The sequence below is a fragment of the Peromyscus leucopus genome, chromosome 1 (assembly GCF_004664715.2).
Source record: "Peromyscus leucopus breed LL Stock chromosome 1, UCI_PerLeu_2.1, whole genome shotgun sequence".
NCBI lineage: Eukaryota > Metazoa > Chordata > Mammalia > Rodentia > Cricetidae > Peromyscus > Peromyscus leucopus.
In genome coordinates this window covers 142857580-142877903 of record NC_051063.1, presented here as the reverse complement: position 1 = coordinate 142877903, position 20324 = coordinate 142857580, and the positions used below count along the sequence as shown (strand labels likewise).

Genomic DNA, 20324 nt, shown 5'->3' with positions numbered 1-20324 from the left:
GGAACAGTTAGTTTTCTGAAACATATTACTCTTCTATTTGAGTGTCGGAAAATGGAAGATATACACCCTTCTTTCCCTGGAATTTTTACAGCCTCTTCCCTCTGTTTTCTCCTCTCCTCTTTGTGGCTTCCATACCCTGTAATTCTTATAACTCATTCCCAGATAAATGCACAGGTAATGGGGTCTGAGCAATGCACCCAGGGTTAAAAGTCAACCAGCTCCTTTTTAATAATTCACATGCCATGTTTCTTCCACGATGTCGTTTGCTAAGGAAGATAGACAGCAGTGAGGGTAGCCACTTGAGAGAAGGCAGGAAAACTGCAACAACAAATGGCCCCCAACTCTTTTACCAAGGGAAGTGAAACAGCCTAAAGCTTTCCTAGAGCAACTAGTGTTCCTTTGCTGGCCATTTTTTCAGGACTTCAGCAAGGTGCTTGAAAAGTTTGCAAAGGGGGATCCTGGGACTTTTCCCATTCTCATTGATTTAAATTCACAAATTTACCCCCACTTTCTTGCTTCCATCGTACATTTCCCAATGGCTATTTCTGCTCATCTTCTTCCCACAGTAAGACCATCTCAGTCAGCGCCATTTCACTTACAATGTTGGGTCCTACTTTGACTTTCTGAAAGTTCCTTTCTTCATGGTGGTACTGCTTGTTTCAGAGGCACAGCTGTCAACAGTTTCCACTGACTTTGACTCCCCCACACACACAACCCCACCACCTATTCCTTTTCTTTCTAGAAGGATCTGGGGGAAATCTTAAGATGTATGCTTCTTTCTTTAAACAGTTTGCCCTTTCCAGGAAGAGAGAGGACATAGTGCATCCATCGTACAAGGACAGAGTGAAGAAAATGAAAAATCAAAGAACTTTAAAGTACACTCGAGTTTTATTCTGGAGTATAAATTGAAATAAGGTTCCATGTTGAAATAGAGAAGAAGAAATATGAAGATTGAGCTGCACCTTTACTTTTCCCAGACATACACAAGGTCGGTCGGTCGGGGAGTACAATCCCCAACCTGGCTCGCATTGCTCTGTGGCCCCTATTATCCTCAAAGATATTTAAGGGTACACATTTACACAGACCATGCCAAGGAGGGTCATTTCGTTTACAATGACCCTCTCCCAGCCATTTCAAAACCAAAATGTTGAAGAAATTATTTTGGACAGGGTTTTTAAATTATTTCATATGCTACTTAATCAATGAGAAGAAACACACCCTTTTACAAAGCCTTGCCCATCAGTAGTAAGCAGATAGCCTTTTGAAGAACAAGCATTCTACATTTGTTTAGTTCTGAAGGATTTCTAACTAAATAAAACAAGGGAAGAGAAATGGAGTTTTCTCTTCATGGTCCAGTTATTGCTGGTTGTATATCATGACAGAAGAAGAAACAGCACCCATTACATTCATCTTACAACTTCCTTGTTAGGAAAAGTTCTCTTCTGTGGTGTGTTTTCCCCAGCCCTCTTTGTTTTTTGTGGCAATTTAATTTTAATATCCATTTTTGCAGCTGTGATTCGGCACACAATGGATACCCAGGGCATTGTTTCGGGCTCAGTTCTAACCACGTGAACTTTCTTCGACTTTTGTCAGACACTGGAGATGGAAATCTGTTTGTACTCTGATACAAGTGGTTAGAGAAATGTAACAGAGTTCCAGGGAGAGAACGGATAATTAGTATTTACCAAAATCAGAAACACTTTGACAGAAAGAAAAAACAGGAAGTTCTGAGAAGAAGAAAAAAAATCATAAAAGTTGGGTGGAGTTGAGAAAACAAAGTTAAAAGGCACTGTTTTGTTGCTCAGGGGAGGTGACCTGGCAAAATGTGTCCGAGATCTGATCTCTTTGAAACCATAAACTTTTAAAACCTTGGATTCTTACAATTTCTCCAATTAAACAAGAACCCAGAAGCCTCAGTTATGTTTTGTTTTGTTATCAAGCAGGACACAGGAAGCGGGGAAACATTTGAGCCATAAGCTATGAATTTGCAACATATCTCTCTCTCTGCCTTGATTTTGGAATTAGACAAGATTGCTCACGTTTTACTTGCATAAACTTTTTTTTTAAGGAAGGGGAAGGAGGACTGCAGTTTCTTTTTAATGGTTCGCACAGTGCCCTGAGTATTAGTGTCAAAAATCTTTCTAATTTGGGGGTTGGGTAGAGCTGAACCCTTCAAGCAAATGAGTTGGAGGTGGGAAGGGCACTGCCAGCTTTGACAACTACCAACTCTGCCTTTCTTGGCAGGGATTCTGAAAATGAAGTTGGGATAAACATATATCACTCTTTGTATTACAAGGTTCCTCAGAAGTCCCTTGAGCCTTCTCCAGCGCTCTCCAACTGAGCTGGCATCCTCAAGCCAACCTGAATCCTACAAGGTCCACATCCAGTTGGGGTGCTTATGTTGGGGCGAGGGGGGGGCTCACTCCACAGTGCACTTTAGGGCAGAGCAAGTTCTACAGGTCTGGACAGTTTCTACGCCCGCTAGCTCTGTCTTTTCATGGGAGATAGGTTATTAAAAGCTCCTACAGAACTGCTGGGAAGGGGGAGAAGGACAGGCTCCCCGCTCTGAGACATCACTTCCCCGAAAGACCCTGGGCAGCTAAGACTGATGCCACTTTACTAAGCAGCAAACCCAGAAGAAAAAAGCAGAAAATGCCTCTTCCTTGGTGTCTTTTTCCCCCCTCTTGTGCTAACTTCGTGAGAAGAGGGGAACTCGGAGGAAGGAGGGGGGAAAATAACTCGAATGAAGTCTAGGAGAAGTTTGCAAAAGGCTGATTGTAGGAAGACGGCTTCTCACAGACGACCAGGAAGAAACCAGCTCCGGAGAGCGAAGCGTCCATTCCCGCCTGCGAATGAAAAACACACAAAGTTGCAAATTTGGGGAGAGGGGTAGGGCCACGTTTTTCTGGGGGAATCAGCTCCAGCCAGGGCTACTGAGAGGGTGCTGCGGCAGGCCATGGACTCTGAGCATTTGCTGCAGGGCCATCAAAGGTCCGGGATGCGTTCTGTTCCCCGGCAGCGGGTAGTGTCGCCTTGCGGCTCCCACCCCGCCCAGCCCGCAGCCGCGACCTCGAGTTCTGCTCACACCTATCATTTGGAGCCATCTTCGCTCAGTCTTCCAAACATTCCGAGGGTTTTTGATTCCTCTCGCCGCTCCTTCTTATTGAGTTCTCCGCGGTCTCCCTGCAACTTGTCATAGCCTGTAATAAAATGCCCTTTCTGTCGGGAGTTAAAGTCCAGAGGGCAGCGGTTCTATTTGCGGCTGACAGCCGCCGCGGCCTCGCTTTTGTCTGTCTGGGGGTTTAACTCCTGCGGGGCTGGCTACAGAGAAATAGCGGCTCCACAGCCCCAAGCACTCTAAGAGGCCTCAGGTAGGGGACTAGCATCCCTAGGAGCTCTGTTGTAAGAAAGTTCTGCACCTGTGAGGCTGCAGACTTCCTTCTGTTGAGAAGCAGTCCTCAGATAAAGGACCCTTTTCTCCTCTTTGGACGGAATGGGCTTGTGGAAGAGAAACAGTGTGGGGCAGGGAAGGAAGGAAAGCAAGATGTTAAGATGACTCCTAGGTCAAAAATCCCAGGAGCTTTCACCTGGGTTAGTTACCAAACTGGTTCATCTATTTCCTCAGCTAGCGAAACTGCCCTAAAATTATTTCCATATCCCTGGGAACAAAACAGCAAGACCCAGGCACTGGTTTTCTGGCTCATTGGGTGCCTGAAAAGAATGTGGTCAAGTGCTCTAAGTCTCACCTGCTTGGGAAGTGTCCAGCCTGAAAGCTTGCATGCCCAGCTGGCACATACAAGATACTTGGTGTGACCCTGGGGCTGTCTTCTGGATTCACAGTGGCCTGGCCACCACTAATCTGATGTATTTAGGAAACCAAGCCACTTCTTACCTGGCCAACCCCAAGTCACTCTAGACTACTCTAAGTAGGGGTGTTGGTGGATGCCAGTCTCTCAGACATGGTGTATGTGTCTTCAACACTTGCTGAGTTTAGGGAGTGGCGAGGTGGGATATCACCTGGTTGGGGGTGGGGGAGACCTGGAAGTTCAGGTCAGTGAGGGTAGCTCAGACTGGGAAAGGGGAGCGGAACTACAAAGAGTTTCTGAAACTACCTTATTATTTTATCTTTGGAGTAAAAGAGATACTAGCCATAATGGGAGAGAATGTCACAGGTCTCCCCACGTCTAGATCCTCACTTCAGTCCTAGAACTTTTTTTTCCAAGTTCCAAAAGGGAGGGGGTGACACAGTTCTCATCCAGGGAAACAGCCCACCTGGCTCTCTGGCTAGCCCTTACACCTTGTCACACACAGTGTACATAAGCACAACTCTTTTTTTTAATTTATTTATTAAATTTTTTTAAATTTATTTATTAAATTTAATTTTACATATCAGCCACAGATTCCCTTGTTCTCCCGTACGTAAGATGTGCATAAGTGCATCTCTCTTGGATGTCCCCAAGGAGATAAACACTGTCCCCCACATCCACATCTGATTCCCTGTACCTCTCTGACTTCATACACACCACCCACTACCTTCTTCTAACTCTGAGAAGTTACTAAGTTAAAATCAATATTGTCAAAATCCAGGAAACCTGAGAAATTGACCAGCTGACCTCTGCAGATGATTTCCTTCTAGAAGACGGGGAAACTCTGTGTCCTAAACTGATAAGACAGAGAAGCCAAAAGGAGTCTGTTGAGAGTAAGAGTTCTACAATATTTCTCCACAGAGAGTCCATTGTGCTCAATTTGAAAAAAAAAAAAAAGACATTTGAGCATTCAACATCAGAAATCACAATGGGGAGCTACAGCAGGGGAAAGCGTGCTATCTAGGAAAACTTAAGCATGAGAGGCTTTTTAATCCCCCAAAGAAGAAAAAGAAAATAGCAATGTGAGGAAAGCCCTTACAGCACTCAGTTCTGTGTTTACATCTCAAGTTTGATCTATGGGTCTCTAGCAACGCTCTTGATGCAGACCAAAAGTGGTAGTTTGACATTCTTTGGCCAGCACTCCAGCTTTGTGAAGGTGACCACTTCTGTCCCTTTCCATCCTTAGGAAAAGCCAGAATTCTCTCCCCTGCCCCAGGAGGCCAACTTTTACAGAAACCACGGTTCATTTAAAGCACTGGTCGGGGTACTCAGGTCGTATCTGAAGATTTGGACAATGATAACTTCATTGTCCCAGTCGGCTGGTGGAGTCTATTCAAAAATGAAGCTATTTGGGGACACGTAAAAGCCAGTAAATTTCCTGATGCACAAAAGAAAAATGATGCTTTCTGCCTTCTGCCTATTTCCACTCAAAAGTGAATAATGCCCCAGTTACCACCAGGCCTGACTTGATTTATCTTGGTTAATAGGATTAACGTGTCAGCCCCTCTCAAGAACTTCCAAGTGCATACCCAGAGTGTCACTGACTGGCTGGTGTCCCCTCTCCTCTCTGATGGGCATAATGACACACCTACAAGCAGAGGGCCTTTGTCCAGTGGGAGCAAGCAGATTATCTGTCTCCAGTGAAATAAGGCGTATTGTAGCCTCCTTTGCCAAGACTCAAAGCCAGAAGCCAGTCACTATAAAATAATTGTGTCACTGCCTCCCCGGCATACCGTCTCTGCTTCATTTGTCTCTTGACTGTAATTGAATGGTTGAAGAGCAGAAACGTAGACAAATTCCAGCTGTATTGAGATCTGTTTCTTCCTCCACTACCTCGGCCCATCATTAGATACTTTCCCTCTCTGGGCAGGAGGTCAGAGTGTATAAATATAAATTGCATTTTGCATTACTTCTAGATGAGTGAAGCTGTCAAAGCAATAATATGAGCTTTCAGTTCCACATTCTACCACTTCTTTCCCATTTTTTGGCCAGGAGGTCATGTGCAAATTGAACGTGACAACCCAGAAGACATGTCCAACAGACTCGTATTGTTACCCGGCTCAGCTGCCTGGCTCATAACAACATTAAACCCACATTAGTCCCCAGCCTCTGCCAGGCAGGAGCTCCCAAAGGCAGAGCCCAGGCTGCTCTGAAAGTTCACTTGAGTGGTGACATGTCATCTGCAAGTCATTGGCAACAGTGACTAAAATATTTGCCACCTAAGATTCATGAGGAAGTCCCATTACAAAGACCAGGACAGTGCTCTGTAAGACAAAGAACATAGTGCAAGGTGAAGTACCAAAGAGACCTCACAATCCCAAATGTTCGAACACACACACACACACACACACACAGAGAGAGAGAGAGAGAGAGAGAGAGAGAGAGAGAGAGAGAGAGAGAGAGAGAGAGAGAGTAGAGATATCCTTGATCCTATGTGAAAGCATGCATATTTTCCAGAACCCAACTGTAATGTGGTTGGACATCATTTTTCTTGCTATCTCCACAAGGAGAACGTCATTTTCGAAAGCCACCTGAAAATACCCATTAGCTTTATCCTCTCATTAGCAAGGTTTGGTAATGTCGCTCCATTCTATAGCAAAGACGAAGTCTCAGCTGCTCACGACACAGTCCTAAAAGGGTGGCTCTCCCCAAACTGCAGTGTACCAAGGGGATATGAAAGTTTCAATTTCAAGGACATTGTGAGACTTGGAGGATCTGATCAGCAATTATCTGTCTGCGTGACCCATTCATGTCTTGTCCATATTGCAGTTAAGGGAGAGCTGTTGTTCGCAGACAGGGTGTTTGATGGTGTCTAGGAAATGAGTGGCTGTTTTCGTTCCTGTTCCAAATGGACAGGTGTCGACATTGGAATTGGCAACCTGGTTGGCAGACTCAGAGAGCAGCCAACGGACAAATTGTTTATGCAGAATAAACTTCCATCTCTCCCATGATGACAGTGCATATGTGAGTAGGTAGGGAGGAGATGTGGAGATGCTGGGCAGAAAGATTGATACAGGTCCATGAAGCATAAAGGGGCTGCAGCCCTTTGGTTCCAAGAGGCGCCATATGCAGTGGCACGTCCCCGGAAGCTCACTGTGCTCTAAGTGCACAGAGGAGAGTCACCGCATCTTCCACAGGATGCTCATATCAACCTCAACAAATAAAACTAATCGAGCCAAAGGTTCGTGCAGGCTTTGTTCAGTGAGCCAGCCACATTTCCACTCATCTTTTCTTTCTCAGAGGCAGTGTCCTTATTTTTAATCCCCTTGAGTGAACTGGATGTGTTTAAATATTGAGTGTGAGAACATGGCCACTGAGGACCACACCTGGGAATACTGGATTCAAGTAAGAAGATTCCCTTTGTCATCAGTGGCTATCATCTTACGTTATCACATACTAGTTAAGGGTGACTTCTGGACTTAGGGAAGTTTCCAAGTCCCCTATCATTTGTGCTCATAACTCTTGCAATCCAATTGCTTCTGGGGTTAACACACAGTATGGTGGTTGTGCATATGGAAAACAATACTGTCGTACCTCAGGATCCAGGATCTTGTCATCATTCATTTATGTTTTTGTTTTGTTTTGCTATGTTGCTTAGGATAGGGTCTCCCCTGGCTAGTTTCAAACTCACTGTAACAGCTGAATCTGGCCTTGAACTCCTGGTCTTCCTGCCTCCACCAGCTGAGTACCAAGATTAAAGGTATGTACCACCACATCCAGTTAATTTGATAGCCATATAAAAATATTTGCTTCATTGCCTGTGTGTAATGTGTATGTGGTACATGTGTACGGGTGCCCATAGAGGCCAAAAGAGGGCATCAGATCCCCTGGAACTAGAATACAGGTGGTTGTGAGCTGCCATATGGGTACAGGGAACCAAACTCAGGTCCTCTTCAAGAACAAACTGCCAAGCAATCTCTCCAGCCCCCCGGTATACTCTTATTATCACACTTCTCCTATCACATAAATTAAGGCTGTTTTAATCTGAAAAGTGTTGTTAACAATATTATAAACTGCTTTGATTGACTAAAGAACTGAAGTAACCCTGTGTTGACCCTGAAATATATGCACATAATTGTTGACACTTTTTTCTGGATGCCCACAGTATTTTTATTACATTTATTTATTTATGTGTGTGTGTGTGAGAGAGAGTGTGTGTGTGTGTGTGTGTACACACATGTACACAGTCACAATAAGCATGTGTAGGTCAGAGGACAATTTGTGGGTGTTGTTTCTCTCCTTACACCATGTAGGTTTCCAAGGATCAAACAACTTGTTAAGCTTAGTCACTGGCCTCTTAATCCACTGAACCATCTTGCCAGCACCTGTCTATAGTTGCTAAGAATGTTCGCTGGGCACTGTAGCACACACCTTTAATCCCAGCACTTGGGAGGAATAGGCAGGTGGATCTCTGTGAGTTCAAAGTCATCCTGGTCTAAACAGTGAGCTCAGGGCCAGAGCTACACAATGAGACCTTGTATCAAAAAAAAAAAGTATAGATGTTCAAAATTTAAAAACATTAGTCTTCCAGTCACCAATCAAATATAGGTCTTCTCCTTTATCCGAAGGCCTGATAAGGCTAACTCATATACTTCATAAGAACTTCTCTATAACCTTGAGTACACAATTAATTCTCTAGCATGAGAATGTTGGTAGCTTTGAATTTATAAATTTATTCAAAGATTCTTGAAGTCACATTTTCCAAAAGCAAAGCAAGTATAGTTATTGCTGCTGCTCATGACAGTTACAGTAAAAACAGTGGAGGTGGACCCTCCCTAGATGGCATTATCTTCCTCTGTGAAGTGGAAGTACTGAGTCCCAAAGCATTTGAAAAACAAAGAAGTTAGCTACAGTGAGGACACTGGCACTTGCTGGCCTAGCTCCAGGTTCAGTGAGAAACCCTAAGTCAAAAGGATAAGGAGGGGAGTAACAGAGCAGAACACCCAAGACCATCCTTTAGCCTCCTCATGACATGCACATGCTACACACATGTACCTTACACACATATACACACATTAGCCTCTGCACATACCACACACATGTACCATACACACATATACACACAAACTTCACATGCTATGCTGACCCAAAGATGTGTCTTAAAATCTGAGGGGGAATGCAGCGAGTTGGAATATATTATTTACTCTCTGATATCAGTGATTCACTTCTAGAAATGGGACCAAAACTTTCTAGGTGCGCTTTCAAAGACAGATGTCGGCATCATTCATAGACTCAAATGCTGAAGGAATGCTGAAGCTGGCCGCCTCCAGCCTCCAGTACCTGCAAATGTTTACATCGTCTGGAAAGAGCCCAGCACTGCTGGTTCTTTAAGAATGTCACATTGAACCAATAATTCAATTTTGTGGGGAACTGTCTGGGAAGTTCCATATATCCTAAACAAAAATTCACATTGATATTAGTACTCCAAATCTTAGTAAACGTCCTCATATATCAAAGTTCACAGTTGTACTCTGGCTATGGTTTGGATACATGCCTTTCAAATACTCTTGTGTTGAAGGTTTGGTGGCAGCTTATTATGAAGCTGAGAAGTGCTGGGGCCCAGGAGGAACTCAGGTCATGCTAACTCTGAAGTTCTGTATTTAAAACCAAATATCCATTAATTGATTAGGTGAAAACCAAAGTGTTCAAATAACTATCAATTGAATCAAATTTGTGTGTGTGTATGTGTGTGTGTGTGTGTGAATATTGCCCAATAATATTTAAAACTTCTGCTGTATTAGTTCAGCAAGAAAGCCAAATGGAATTGACTTTGCTCCATTCTTTCTGAGCATTAAGTGTTGCATTCTGTGAGAGTAAATTGCATTCAGAGAACATTAAAATGTACGCAAAGAGAAGTAACTCCTCTTTCCAGTCACCACTCACGACCCAAGCAGCCAAGTGTCTGGCATTTGCCTGTCAGCTGCTTTTCTGACCATAGGGAGCAGCCCAGATGACAGGAACGCAGATGGACACCCTGAATGATTAATGTGTCTACCAGACCTGGTAAGATGGGGAAGCAGAAAATGGTGGCTGATAGGAACTGGTCTCTTTGTGCAATGTTCCTTCCAAGGTTGACATGGAGAAGATCGGGCAAAATTCCAGCTCTGTCCTTTGCTGGAAAACCTGATGGCAACCTTTCTTTTTCAAGACCCGTTTACCAAGACCTGGCTTTTCACCGGAAGCTGGACAAGCTTCCCGCTTGATCCATCCCAATTGTTTTCATCGTCTCTCCCTCCTCTCTTCCTCTCTTCCTCTGCACTTTGCCCCTCTCCCCTGCTTTGTGTCCTGCCGGTCTGCTCCTCTTCTCAAGCACTGTCTCAACTCGGTGACCTCTGGATGCAAACTAGACATCCAGAGCTGGCACATCAGAGGGAGGAACAAAGGGAAACATGTGATGCTGTGTAGGGTAGGGAGAGACAGCATGGAGATGGAAATAAAACAACCTGACCTATTTGAGCAGGCCCTCCGCTTCCTAACCAAGCGGGCCATTCCTCAGCAAGGTGTTCCTAATGTAACAGGACCACCGGACACCAGGAGTTCACCATTAAAAATAGGTCCCACATGAGAGTACAGCCTCAGGGTCATCCCCCAAGTTGGGGGTTCTTCCTTTTGTAGTGGTTTGCTTTGTTTTGTTTGGGTTCTGTATATTGAACTCAGGACCTTACACATGCTGAACATGTATTCTACCACTGAACCACACCCCCAGCCACATGGCTTTAATATTTTTAGTGTACTATGAATATGTAATAGAGATACTTACTTTTCAAAACTAATTTGTTTTGAATAAGCAGTAGAAACACAGAAAAGTAAAAAAGGAAAAGAAAATATTCTGCTGGTCCTACCTCTTCACCCCTCCTCATCCCATGCTTACCAATGCTATATTTCAAAAAATTAATGAGAACTGAATGTGTATAGTTAGCATGTTTGAGACCTTAGGCCCGTAGGCTTCATCCCAGTGTGTGTTTGTGTGTGTGTGTGTGTGTGTGTGTGTGTGTGTGTGTGTGTGTGTGCATGTGTACAGTTTTAAGTAGGTAGAAAGCTTGAATGGGAAGTATAGAGAGGTCGCATATATCCCCTCCCAGCTTCTCTTAATATGTATATTTCTCTTTGGTATAATACATTTTTATAATGACAACATCATGACATATGTGTGTGTCACAAAATTTAAATATTATTTCAAACTAGTTATTGGAAAATATACATTATCATAATTCAGTGTAATCTTAATTCTTTTTTCATGTAAGTTCATTTTTCCATATGTAAGTAGTGTGTACTATACACACAACATTTACAAATTATCTAAATTCAAAGTCCTAAAGTGTTAGAAAGTATATTTCAAATATTTTCTGTGTGGCATTACATATTGTTGTTGAGAAAAAAAAATTTTCAAGACAGGTTTTCTCTGTGTAGCCCTGCCTGTCCCGGAACTCACTTTGTAAATCAGGCTGACTTCAAGCTCACAGAGATCTGCCTGCCTCTGCCTCCCAAGTGCTGAGATTAAAGGTGTGCACCACTACCCAAAGTGAGAAATTCCTATACTTACATTTGGGCTCACTGTTGGTGTGGTAGGATCTCTGGGTTTTTCACAAGGCTGCAATGACACATATGTGTCATTACTGCAACATACAGAGTTGTTCCATCCTTCCCAGTCCCCTGTGTTCTCTGCCTGTTTACCTGTCTTTCCCCCCAACCCGTGGAGATAACTGATGTTTTTCTCATCATGACAGTTGCTCTCTTTTTGTGTGGGAGTTGTACGCTGTGCAGCCTTTTCTGGTCGGCTTCTTTCACTTGGCACCGTGCCTTTAAATTTACTCTGTGTCTACCCATGGCTTGAAGGCTCATTTCTTTTTATTGATGAACATCCCTCTGTCTGGACTGACGCAGTCTGTCCGCTCACCTGCTTGAACCCACTTTGGTTGGGTCTGGGTTCCAGCAATTAAGGAGAACATCGTGGTGCAGTTACCTCTCTCGTCACTGTGGCAAATACGTGACAGAAACTCCTTGGAGACAAGATTTAGTCTGGTTCAGAGTTTCAGAGCCTTCAGTCCCTGTGGTGAGGGGGGGCCGCTGTGATGGTTCAGCCCAAGCTTTGAGATCTGGTGCTGGAGGGTATTCCCACTGCAGTGGGGCAGGAAGCAGGGGTGTGGGGGCTGAGGGTGGGTAAAACTTTCTAAGTCCACCCTTTAGTGACCTACTTCTACCAGTTAGACCCCACCTCTTAAAGGTCCCTTCCCCCCACCCCAGATTGTACCACTAGCTGGGTGATGAGCCTGTGGGAGACATTTCAGACTTAAACCATGATAGCTACTGTAAATCATTTGAGCACAAAGATTTCCTGGAAGTGTAAGTTTTCAACGTTGTCGTCGTAAAGGACGAGAGTGTGACTGCTGGATCATATGTTCATAGTGTGTTCACTTAGGCATTGGATTGTCAAACTGCCTTCTGATCTGGTGCCCTTTTGGATGGCTTAAAGAAACACAGTAACACAGCAGGCATTTCCAAAAGGTAAAGAACCAGATCCTGCCGATACAGCACACACACACACACACACACCTCTGCCCTGCAACACACTGAGACAAGAGCAGCCTGCATTTGGAGGAATACAGGATCACTTAAGAGAGTGACTTGATTGGCCACAGGGCTTCTCCTTCAGCTTTGAGACCTGCTTACTCTGTGACCTCTGGAGAACTACAAACCTTTCCACATTAGGTTTTCTCAGCTCTGATTAGGCTTGGTATTAGCACCCAAATACTAGGATCCCAAGCATTACCTAAGAAGTCCCATGAAGATCCTAGCAAAAGACTTGGTATAAGTAAGTGCTCAATAAACGTTAGTCATTTAGTATCTTATTACCTAATAACCTTCTCCCACCAAGTAGCCAGCACAACCCATAGGGATAAATTTGTACAGCAGTGCACTCGGAAACAGCAAATACAGGATAATTAAATGTTCTGATGAAGTCTGATGAGGAAAAATCAAAGTACAAGGCAGCTAAAAAAATAAATAAATAAAAGGAAACCCGAACTGGGAATGGAAGTCAAGCGAAATTGCTTCCTCCTTCGAGGTTTTGGTCCATGAAATAAACTTCCTTCTTATACTCTCAGCCCTGGTTCTTACTTGTAGCTTCTTGGCTCGGAATCCTCCAGGGCAGGGCCTGAGTTGTGAAATACCCTCTCTCTGGTGGCCTGCCAAAGCCTGCTCTGCTAGCACACAGGTTGACTGGCATTCCCTCATGTGAGCAGACTCCTCACCCTCAGGGCCTGAGTAACACTGCTGCCTTTTCTCTCCTCAGACATCTCTGCAGGAAGGCGGGAAGAGAGCCATAGTAAGCAATCCATGTGGTGATTTCCTTTTAAATTTCTTTGGGCAGTTATTACATGATGATATAACAAAAGATGCTAACAGTGAAAAATAAATACACAGTAACTATAGCTTCTCGGGATTAGATTTGTATTGGAAATTAGCAAAGAAAAGACAAATTCTCTCCTGTGCATTCCTAATTAATAATCCATGGCTCTCTCTGCAGTGTTAATGTGCCAGTGGGACTGAGCTGTTCCAGTGTGTACCAGCTGATGTGGCGTCATGATATCAAATAACCAGTCTTCTTGTTTTAGCTGCGTGAGCAGGGTTTAAGTGTCACGAGGTCAGAACATATGGAATTTTTTTTAACTAAGAGTAAACAATGAAACCCAATAGCTTAGGCGGGGTAAAGGCCGCAAGGCAGCAGTCACTGTCAGAATCCTCTCCCGATCACTAAAACACAAGACTAAGGCCCTATTTAGATCCGAATATTTTTGAGAAACTATAAGACTAAAATCTGCCAGTAGAGCTCAGAATTCTGACTCAGAATTATAGACAAACAGAACCTGACAGGAGACGTAACTCTACTAAAAGGACAGCAACAGCCAGGTTTCCAAACTGTCCAGCCCATGTCCTTCCTCTGTGAAGGAGAATAGAGGGAACTGGAATGAACCGGTTCTCTCTTGTTCATCCCCCTTGCCCCACTGGTGTCTCCATGATGTTTCCTGGTATATGGCTTGTAAAGTGTTGTGAGGCTGGGCAAGGTGACATAGGCCTGTAATCCCAACACTTAGGAGACTGAGATGGGAGGATTCCTGCAAGTTTGAGGTCAACCTGAGCAACATGGTGAGTTCCATGGAGTGAGACCAGAATCTACAAAAAAAAAAAAAAAAAAAAAGGAATGGGTGATTGGTAAAAAAGAAATGAAGATCAAAAGAAAGAATGGAAAGAAAGTAAGTCTCATACTCTAAATTTGCTTTGGATGCACAAGGGCTTAGGGAAACATCTCTGTTTTTCTAAAATAATTTTATACTGTCTGATCGAGCCTGATGAACTTGAACATGAAATCTAGAATCAGATCCTTTACTTAAGCTCTACCCTTCTGATCTCTGTTCCTCTGAGCCACAATTTCCTTATTTAAAATAGAGAGTCTAACAGGAATATGCCTCACGCCTGCTGCATTGGTTACTGAACAGTGCTTAGAGCAGGGGATCCTTCCCGCAGCCGCTGTCCCCTTGCCGACAGTGTCACTTGAGACAGGGCCTCTCCATGTAGGACGCCCTGTCTCCTCCCCAAAGCGTTGAAGTTGGAGGCCTGCGCCACAGTACCCAGCTCTACTGCCTATTTTGTTGTCCATATATTAATAATGGTGTGCATTTTACATTGTTTTTAAAACTCAACAGACTATTTTGCTACTTGTGAAAATTATAAAAAGAATGAGATTCAAGGGCTGGAGAGATGGCTCATCAGTTAAGAGTACTTGCTGCTCTTCCAGAGGACCCAGGTTGGGTTCCCAGGAACCACATCAGATGGCTCACAACTGCCTGTGACTCTAGCTAGAGTTTCTAAACTCTAGAGACTCTGGAGTTTCTCAAGTATAGTAAATGCTCAGTCTGGCTTGTTATTGAAGGTTCTTGCCTTTGTTACTATTCTAAGTTAACTAGTCCCATTATGGAATATTCCTCTATCTTAAAACAGGAAATAGGCAGAAAAGAGGTCCAGAGCATAGTCCAGGCACAGATGCTATAACTGGGTATTTCTACATCCTCTGATGTCCCCAACTACACTGGAGCATCCATTTAATTCTGTGTTGAGGAACTCTCCAGAGGAGACCCCGTGAGGAGTTCTGGAGAATGTGTCAGTATGTAGGTAAACAGGATGTCCCTGCCCAAAAATCACAAGACCTATACAAGGAAAGTCCCCAAACACAGCTGTCCAGTTAAATTTGCTGTCCTGTAGAATGTCCTTGTGAACAAAACAGCCCCTCAGCATAGAATATTATCTCCTTCCGTTTACATCTATCTGTTGGGAGGGGAGGACAGTGAGAGCTGGGGTACTCCTGTGGGGAGAGAGGACAACTTGATGGTGTGAATGGTCCTACCTTGCGAGTTCTGGGGTTCAAACTCAAGTCACCAAATATGGCACATGCCTTTACCCAATAAGCCACCTCACCAACCCAGATTAGCTTCTTAAAACATACATAAAAGAATGTTCATTTTATCCAGAGCCTGTGCTCATTAAAATATATAGTATTATAGTTTAGTAAAAAAAAAAAATAATATCGGTTTCAATAGAGCTGGCCCTGATGATGTATGCAGGACCTGGATCTGAAGACCTGAGAGCGGGGGAACTGTCCCTACTCCTTGCTGTAAGCTGCAAGAGAACTAGCCTAGCCAAAGCAGTGCTGGAGAGCTTGCTTTGGTAGTGACGGTGAGGGAAAGCTGGCGGGCTAACCAACCCAGGTACCACCCAGGCCCAGAACCAGGCCCATGAGTGGCTCAACATCCACTGAATCTATGAACGAACTGTTGGCACATGTAAAGGAGACGAGCCTACAGATCCAAAACAGCAGGATCTCTAGACACAAGATAACAACACGATATCCAAGAGGAGCCCCAGGGAGAGCCCATTATCAGTGGTGTAGCAGACACCAGAGGTCCTGAGCCAGACCAATGACTTGTGGCAATGAACCCTTGCAAGTCAATATGAACGGACTAAAGGGTACACTGTGTAACTCAACAGGCCACACTACAGCTTCCACAACAAGATTCCTTTTTTTTTCTTTTTTTCTAATTTTTTTGGGGGGAGGGGGGTGATTTTTGGTTTTACTTTTGATTGTGACTTGGGGGAAGGGTTACAAAGGCAAAGGGCAGATGTAAGGAAATGAGGAGAGAAGTAGGATTGGAATGCATGCAATGAAATCCGCAAAGAATCAGTGAAAGTTAAAAAAAATAATAATACAAGTTTAAAAGTTTTAAAATTCTTCTCTGAAAGCTTCTTTGAGATGTCTAAGCATGATATTCTCCCTTGAAGAAAACATTGCTCCAAAAGTTCAGGCCTAATATCTCCCTGAAGCATGAGGACACGGTGGAATATAGCACTTCTCATTCCGCATCCAGAGCATGTGTCTGTCACTACACTGTACGCATGTAGCTGAGCTATGACTACTTCGTAACTTGGCACAAGTCATCTGTTCCTTGAGCTTTGGATTGGATTCCTGAGCTATTAAAAAGATGTGGAATGGCTATAGACCATTAAAAACCAATAGGTTAAACTAAAAGAAAAGATTGGAAATTCTCTGTGAGAACCCTGGATCTTACACTGATTCCCCCTATCAAGTTTTAGAATAGATGCTTTTTTTTCTTTTTCATTCTTTCCATTTTTAAAAATGAATATGTGTGTTTTATGCAAATACTCATGTGGTGTGTGTTCACATGGATGGGAAGGCTGAGGGTCAATGGCAAATGTCATCTTCAACCCACATTTTTCTGAGACAGGGTCTTTTCACTGGACCTAGAGATGGCTAGGCTATCTGGCCAATGAGCTCCAGGGATCCACCTGTCTCTGCCCTCCCCCTCAAAAGGGTCCCACTACCTATTCCAGGCTGGCCTTGAATCTGCAGTCCTTACCTTCTGAGAGTTAGGATTATAGGCCAGTGCTATCATGCCGGGGTAGGAGAATATATTCACACATTTGAAAAAAGACAGTATGTATGTTTCAGTATCTCTCCTAACCATTCCTCTGTTAGGCCAAGCCAAAAATAAATAAATAAATAAATAAATAAATACACCGAAGTTCAACGAACATGGATAATCACATCAACAGATAAGCCTAGGAAAGTGTGAAGGTGAGGAGTTGAATTGATCCTGTAAGATTCAGAATGCTTTGGGAGGAGGGTGTGGCTCACACTGTGTTCTTTGTGGACAGTGAGTCAGACCTCAGCCTGACACATCTCAGCCTGACTGAGGAGGCATTTTCCAATAGACGTTTCCTACTAGAGACCCAGTTGCTGTGGACTTGTTTCAGCTCTGCTGTGTGTGTGTGTGTGTGTGTGTGTGTGTGTGTGTGTATGCAGATGTCAAATGTGTACACACACACACACACACACACACACACACACACACACACACACACGAGGAAGAAGTGTGGGGCTTTTACCTCCAGTACAATAGGAGTTTGAAGTTAATATTCTGAGCCAATTGGAAGACAAGCAGAAGAAATATGAGCTCAATCTTTAAATCCCTCTTATTGTCAAAAGAATGACTCTGTGGGGTGTGGAATCTCAAATTGCTTAGTATTTTATTTGTATGTTTTTTTTACTTACCCTACTACCACCACCAAAAAAAAAAATGAGAAAGAAAGAAAACAGAAAGGGAAGAAAGGATTTTCTTTTGAGAGCTGACATTAAAAGTGCTAAGTGTCTAAGCCAGGAACGGTGTCACATGCACATGATTACAGCCTTTGGGTGTGGGGGGCAGAGGGAGTGCCAGTTCAAGACCAGCCTGTGCTACAGTGTTAAGGCCAAGAACTAGAGATAGGATCTTTGTGGTAGAACTCTTGCCTAGCATGCACAAGGCACTGGGCTCAACTCCCAGTACTAAAAACAAAAGCATGGGGGTATCTGGAAAGTGTTTTCTGTGGGATCTCAAAGTGATGAGCGTTGAAGTTGAAGGGAAGGTGCCTCGATGAGCAAGTCCTGCATGCCTGTGGGGTCGGCTCGCATGCCAGTTCACTGCACAGCAGCCTCTACGGTCCGCAGCCCTGCTTTCATTGGCTGCCTTCTCACATTTTTAGGTCCTTGTTGAGGAAGGAGGAGACAGATGCAGAGAGTTCACATAATCCTTAATTAATTAATTAATTATTGAGACAGGGTCCACGTAGCCCGAACTTACCTCAAACTCATTAAGTAGCGAAAGATGGCCTTCAACTCCTCAGCTTCAGCGTCCACCTCCCAAGTGCTGACATTAGAGGTAATGTGCTCCCATGCCTGTCTCTCGCAGCCCTGGGGACAGAACTCAGGGTTCTGTGCAGACTACAGAAGAACTCTGGCAAATGAACCACATCTCCAGCTTAGTTCCTGAATTTTTTTTTTTTTTTTTTTTTTTTTGGTTTTTTTCGAGACAGGGTTTCTCTGTGTAGCTTTGCGCCTTTCCTGGAGCTCACTTGGTAGCCCAGGCTGGCCTCGAACTCACAGAGATCCGCCTGGCTCTGCCTCCCGAGTGCTGGGATTAAAGGCGTGCGCTACCACCGCCCGGCTCTAGTTCCTGAATTTTAAACATGCCCTTTGAGGTTCTATTCTAAAGCTATTTCAAAAAGGGTTTGTTTTTTTTGTTTTGTTTTGTTTTTAATGATTTCCACTCTAACTAATCATTATATTTAGGAACAAGCACACTCTCTTTGTCCTAGCCTCCCCATTTCCTGTGCTGAGGATCAACCCTCGAGCGAGGAGGGCAAAAACCCCACCACTATGGATGAGCAGCACTCTGCTCTTCATGGCTTCCCGGGGGCTGGCTTCATTCTTTTTCTTTCCTTGAAGCACAAACTGGTTCTCCTTGTTGGAGAACGCTCCACCTCCAACCCTGCCCTCCAGACCTCCTGGACTTCCTTCAGCTCCTCTGCATGGGTTCCTTTTGCTGTTTTTCTTCTCCTGGTGGCCATGACTCATTTCCACACATCCCTTACATTATTTCTCACAGGAAACCTTCTCTGTTCCTCCCGTTTTTCTAGGTCAACACCATGCACAGCTGGTTTTTGTTTGCCTGGTCCTACTCTTCAAGCACCCTTGCCCTGCCCACGTGTCCTGGTGTCTAGCCCAATATGTATGGGTAGATCTTCTCTGTCTTCTCTCTTGGAAGAAGAAAGGAAGGCAGACAGGATGGAGGAAAGAAGAAAAGGAAAGGAAATAAAGGAGGAAAGAGGAAGAGCTACTACAGAGCCATTTCCTAGCTGTCTTTCCCCTAAACATAGTGTCTTCCTTCTCTTTCTTTCCCATTTTCTCCACAGAAACTCCAAGATTAGTAAAACCACAAATCAACCCTGTCTTAGTGTACACCCTCAGGTTGACCCACGTTTCTGGTTTTATTTGTTGTATGTGAACATGTACATTGGTTGTTTTTCTACACCCTGACTCCACAAAGTCCCAGGTATTTCCAAGCCCGATTGTCTCAACAACAAATAAGAATCACTAGCGGAAACACATGAACTGTGGAGCAATAGCTGAGGATCCCCCATGGAACTGGACCAGGCCCTCTGGATAAGCGAGACAGTTGATGAGCTTGAACTGTTTAGGGGGTCCCCAGGCAGTGGGACCAGGACCTGTCCTTGGTGCATGAGCTGGCTTTGTGAAACCTAGGGCCTATGCTGAGACACTTTCCACAGCCTTGGTGCAGGGAGGAGGGGCTTGGACCTGCCTCAACTGAATCTACCAGGCTGGGCTGACTCCCCAGGGGAGACTGTACCTTGGAGGAGGTGGGAATGGGGGGTAGATTGGGAGGGGGGAAGGCTGGGGGGTTGGAGGAGGGAGGACAGGGGAATCTGTGGCCGATATGTAAAACAACTAGAAAATCATGTGTGTGTGTATATATATATATATATATATATATATATATATATATATATATATAGAGAGAGAGAGAGAGAGAGAGAGAGAGAGAGAGAGCCAGGATTCTATCATATACATATCAAATAAATGGTGAAATAGATTTTGTCCAAACACGATTTTTATTTAAGGTTTAAAATATTACAAAAGTTTTCTCTAGTAAATAATGAGTCCATCTTGGTACTGATGTAAAATAATGGAAGAAAGGCAGTAGAAATTATATCATTTGAGGGTGAAGAGAGAAAAGACTTATTTGGGGGAAATCCTGTAGAAAAAAAATGCAGTCTTTGGATGACTACAAGTTTTATTTGTGTGTTTCTTCATTAGTAGCAATGCCTGAGGCATCTATTTCATAAGAAAGAAAAACATTCTATTTAATTAAAAAGAAGGTTTATTACTCTCCTCACGGAATACAGAAATTAAAACCAAGATAATCCCAAGATCCCTGGGCATATTTCCCACACACATTTCCTGAAAGATGCTGAAAATCCAGATCAGCATTAGAGCACTTGCTTGACATGGCCCAGCCCTTGGCTTCTGTGTTCACAACACCACACACA

The 20324-nt window shown here is 43.9% G+C and overlaps 1 long non-coding RNA gene across 2 annotated transcripts; it reads right to left on the bottom strand.

The window, feature by feature from the left end:
• Positions 1–869: 869 nt before the first annotated feature.
• Positions 870–18238, bottom strand: LOC119086589. 2 transcript variants are annotated; one of them, XR_005089911.1, is made up of 2 exons: positions 18059–18238; positions 870–2846 (listed from the first exon to the last, which is right to left on the bottom strand). It is a non-coding gene; the product is annotated as an uncharacterized LOC119086589 (long non-coding RNA). The 2 variants fall into 2 exon arrangements; XR_005089910.1 differs by lacking the exon at positions 18059–18238 and adding an exon at positions 3088–4315.
• Between the last annotated feature and the right edge of the window lie 2086 nt (positions 18239–20324).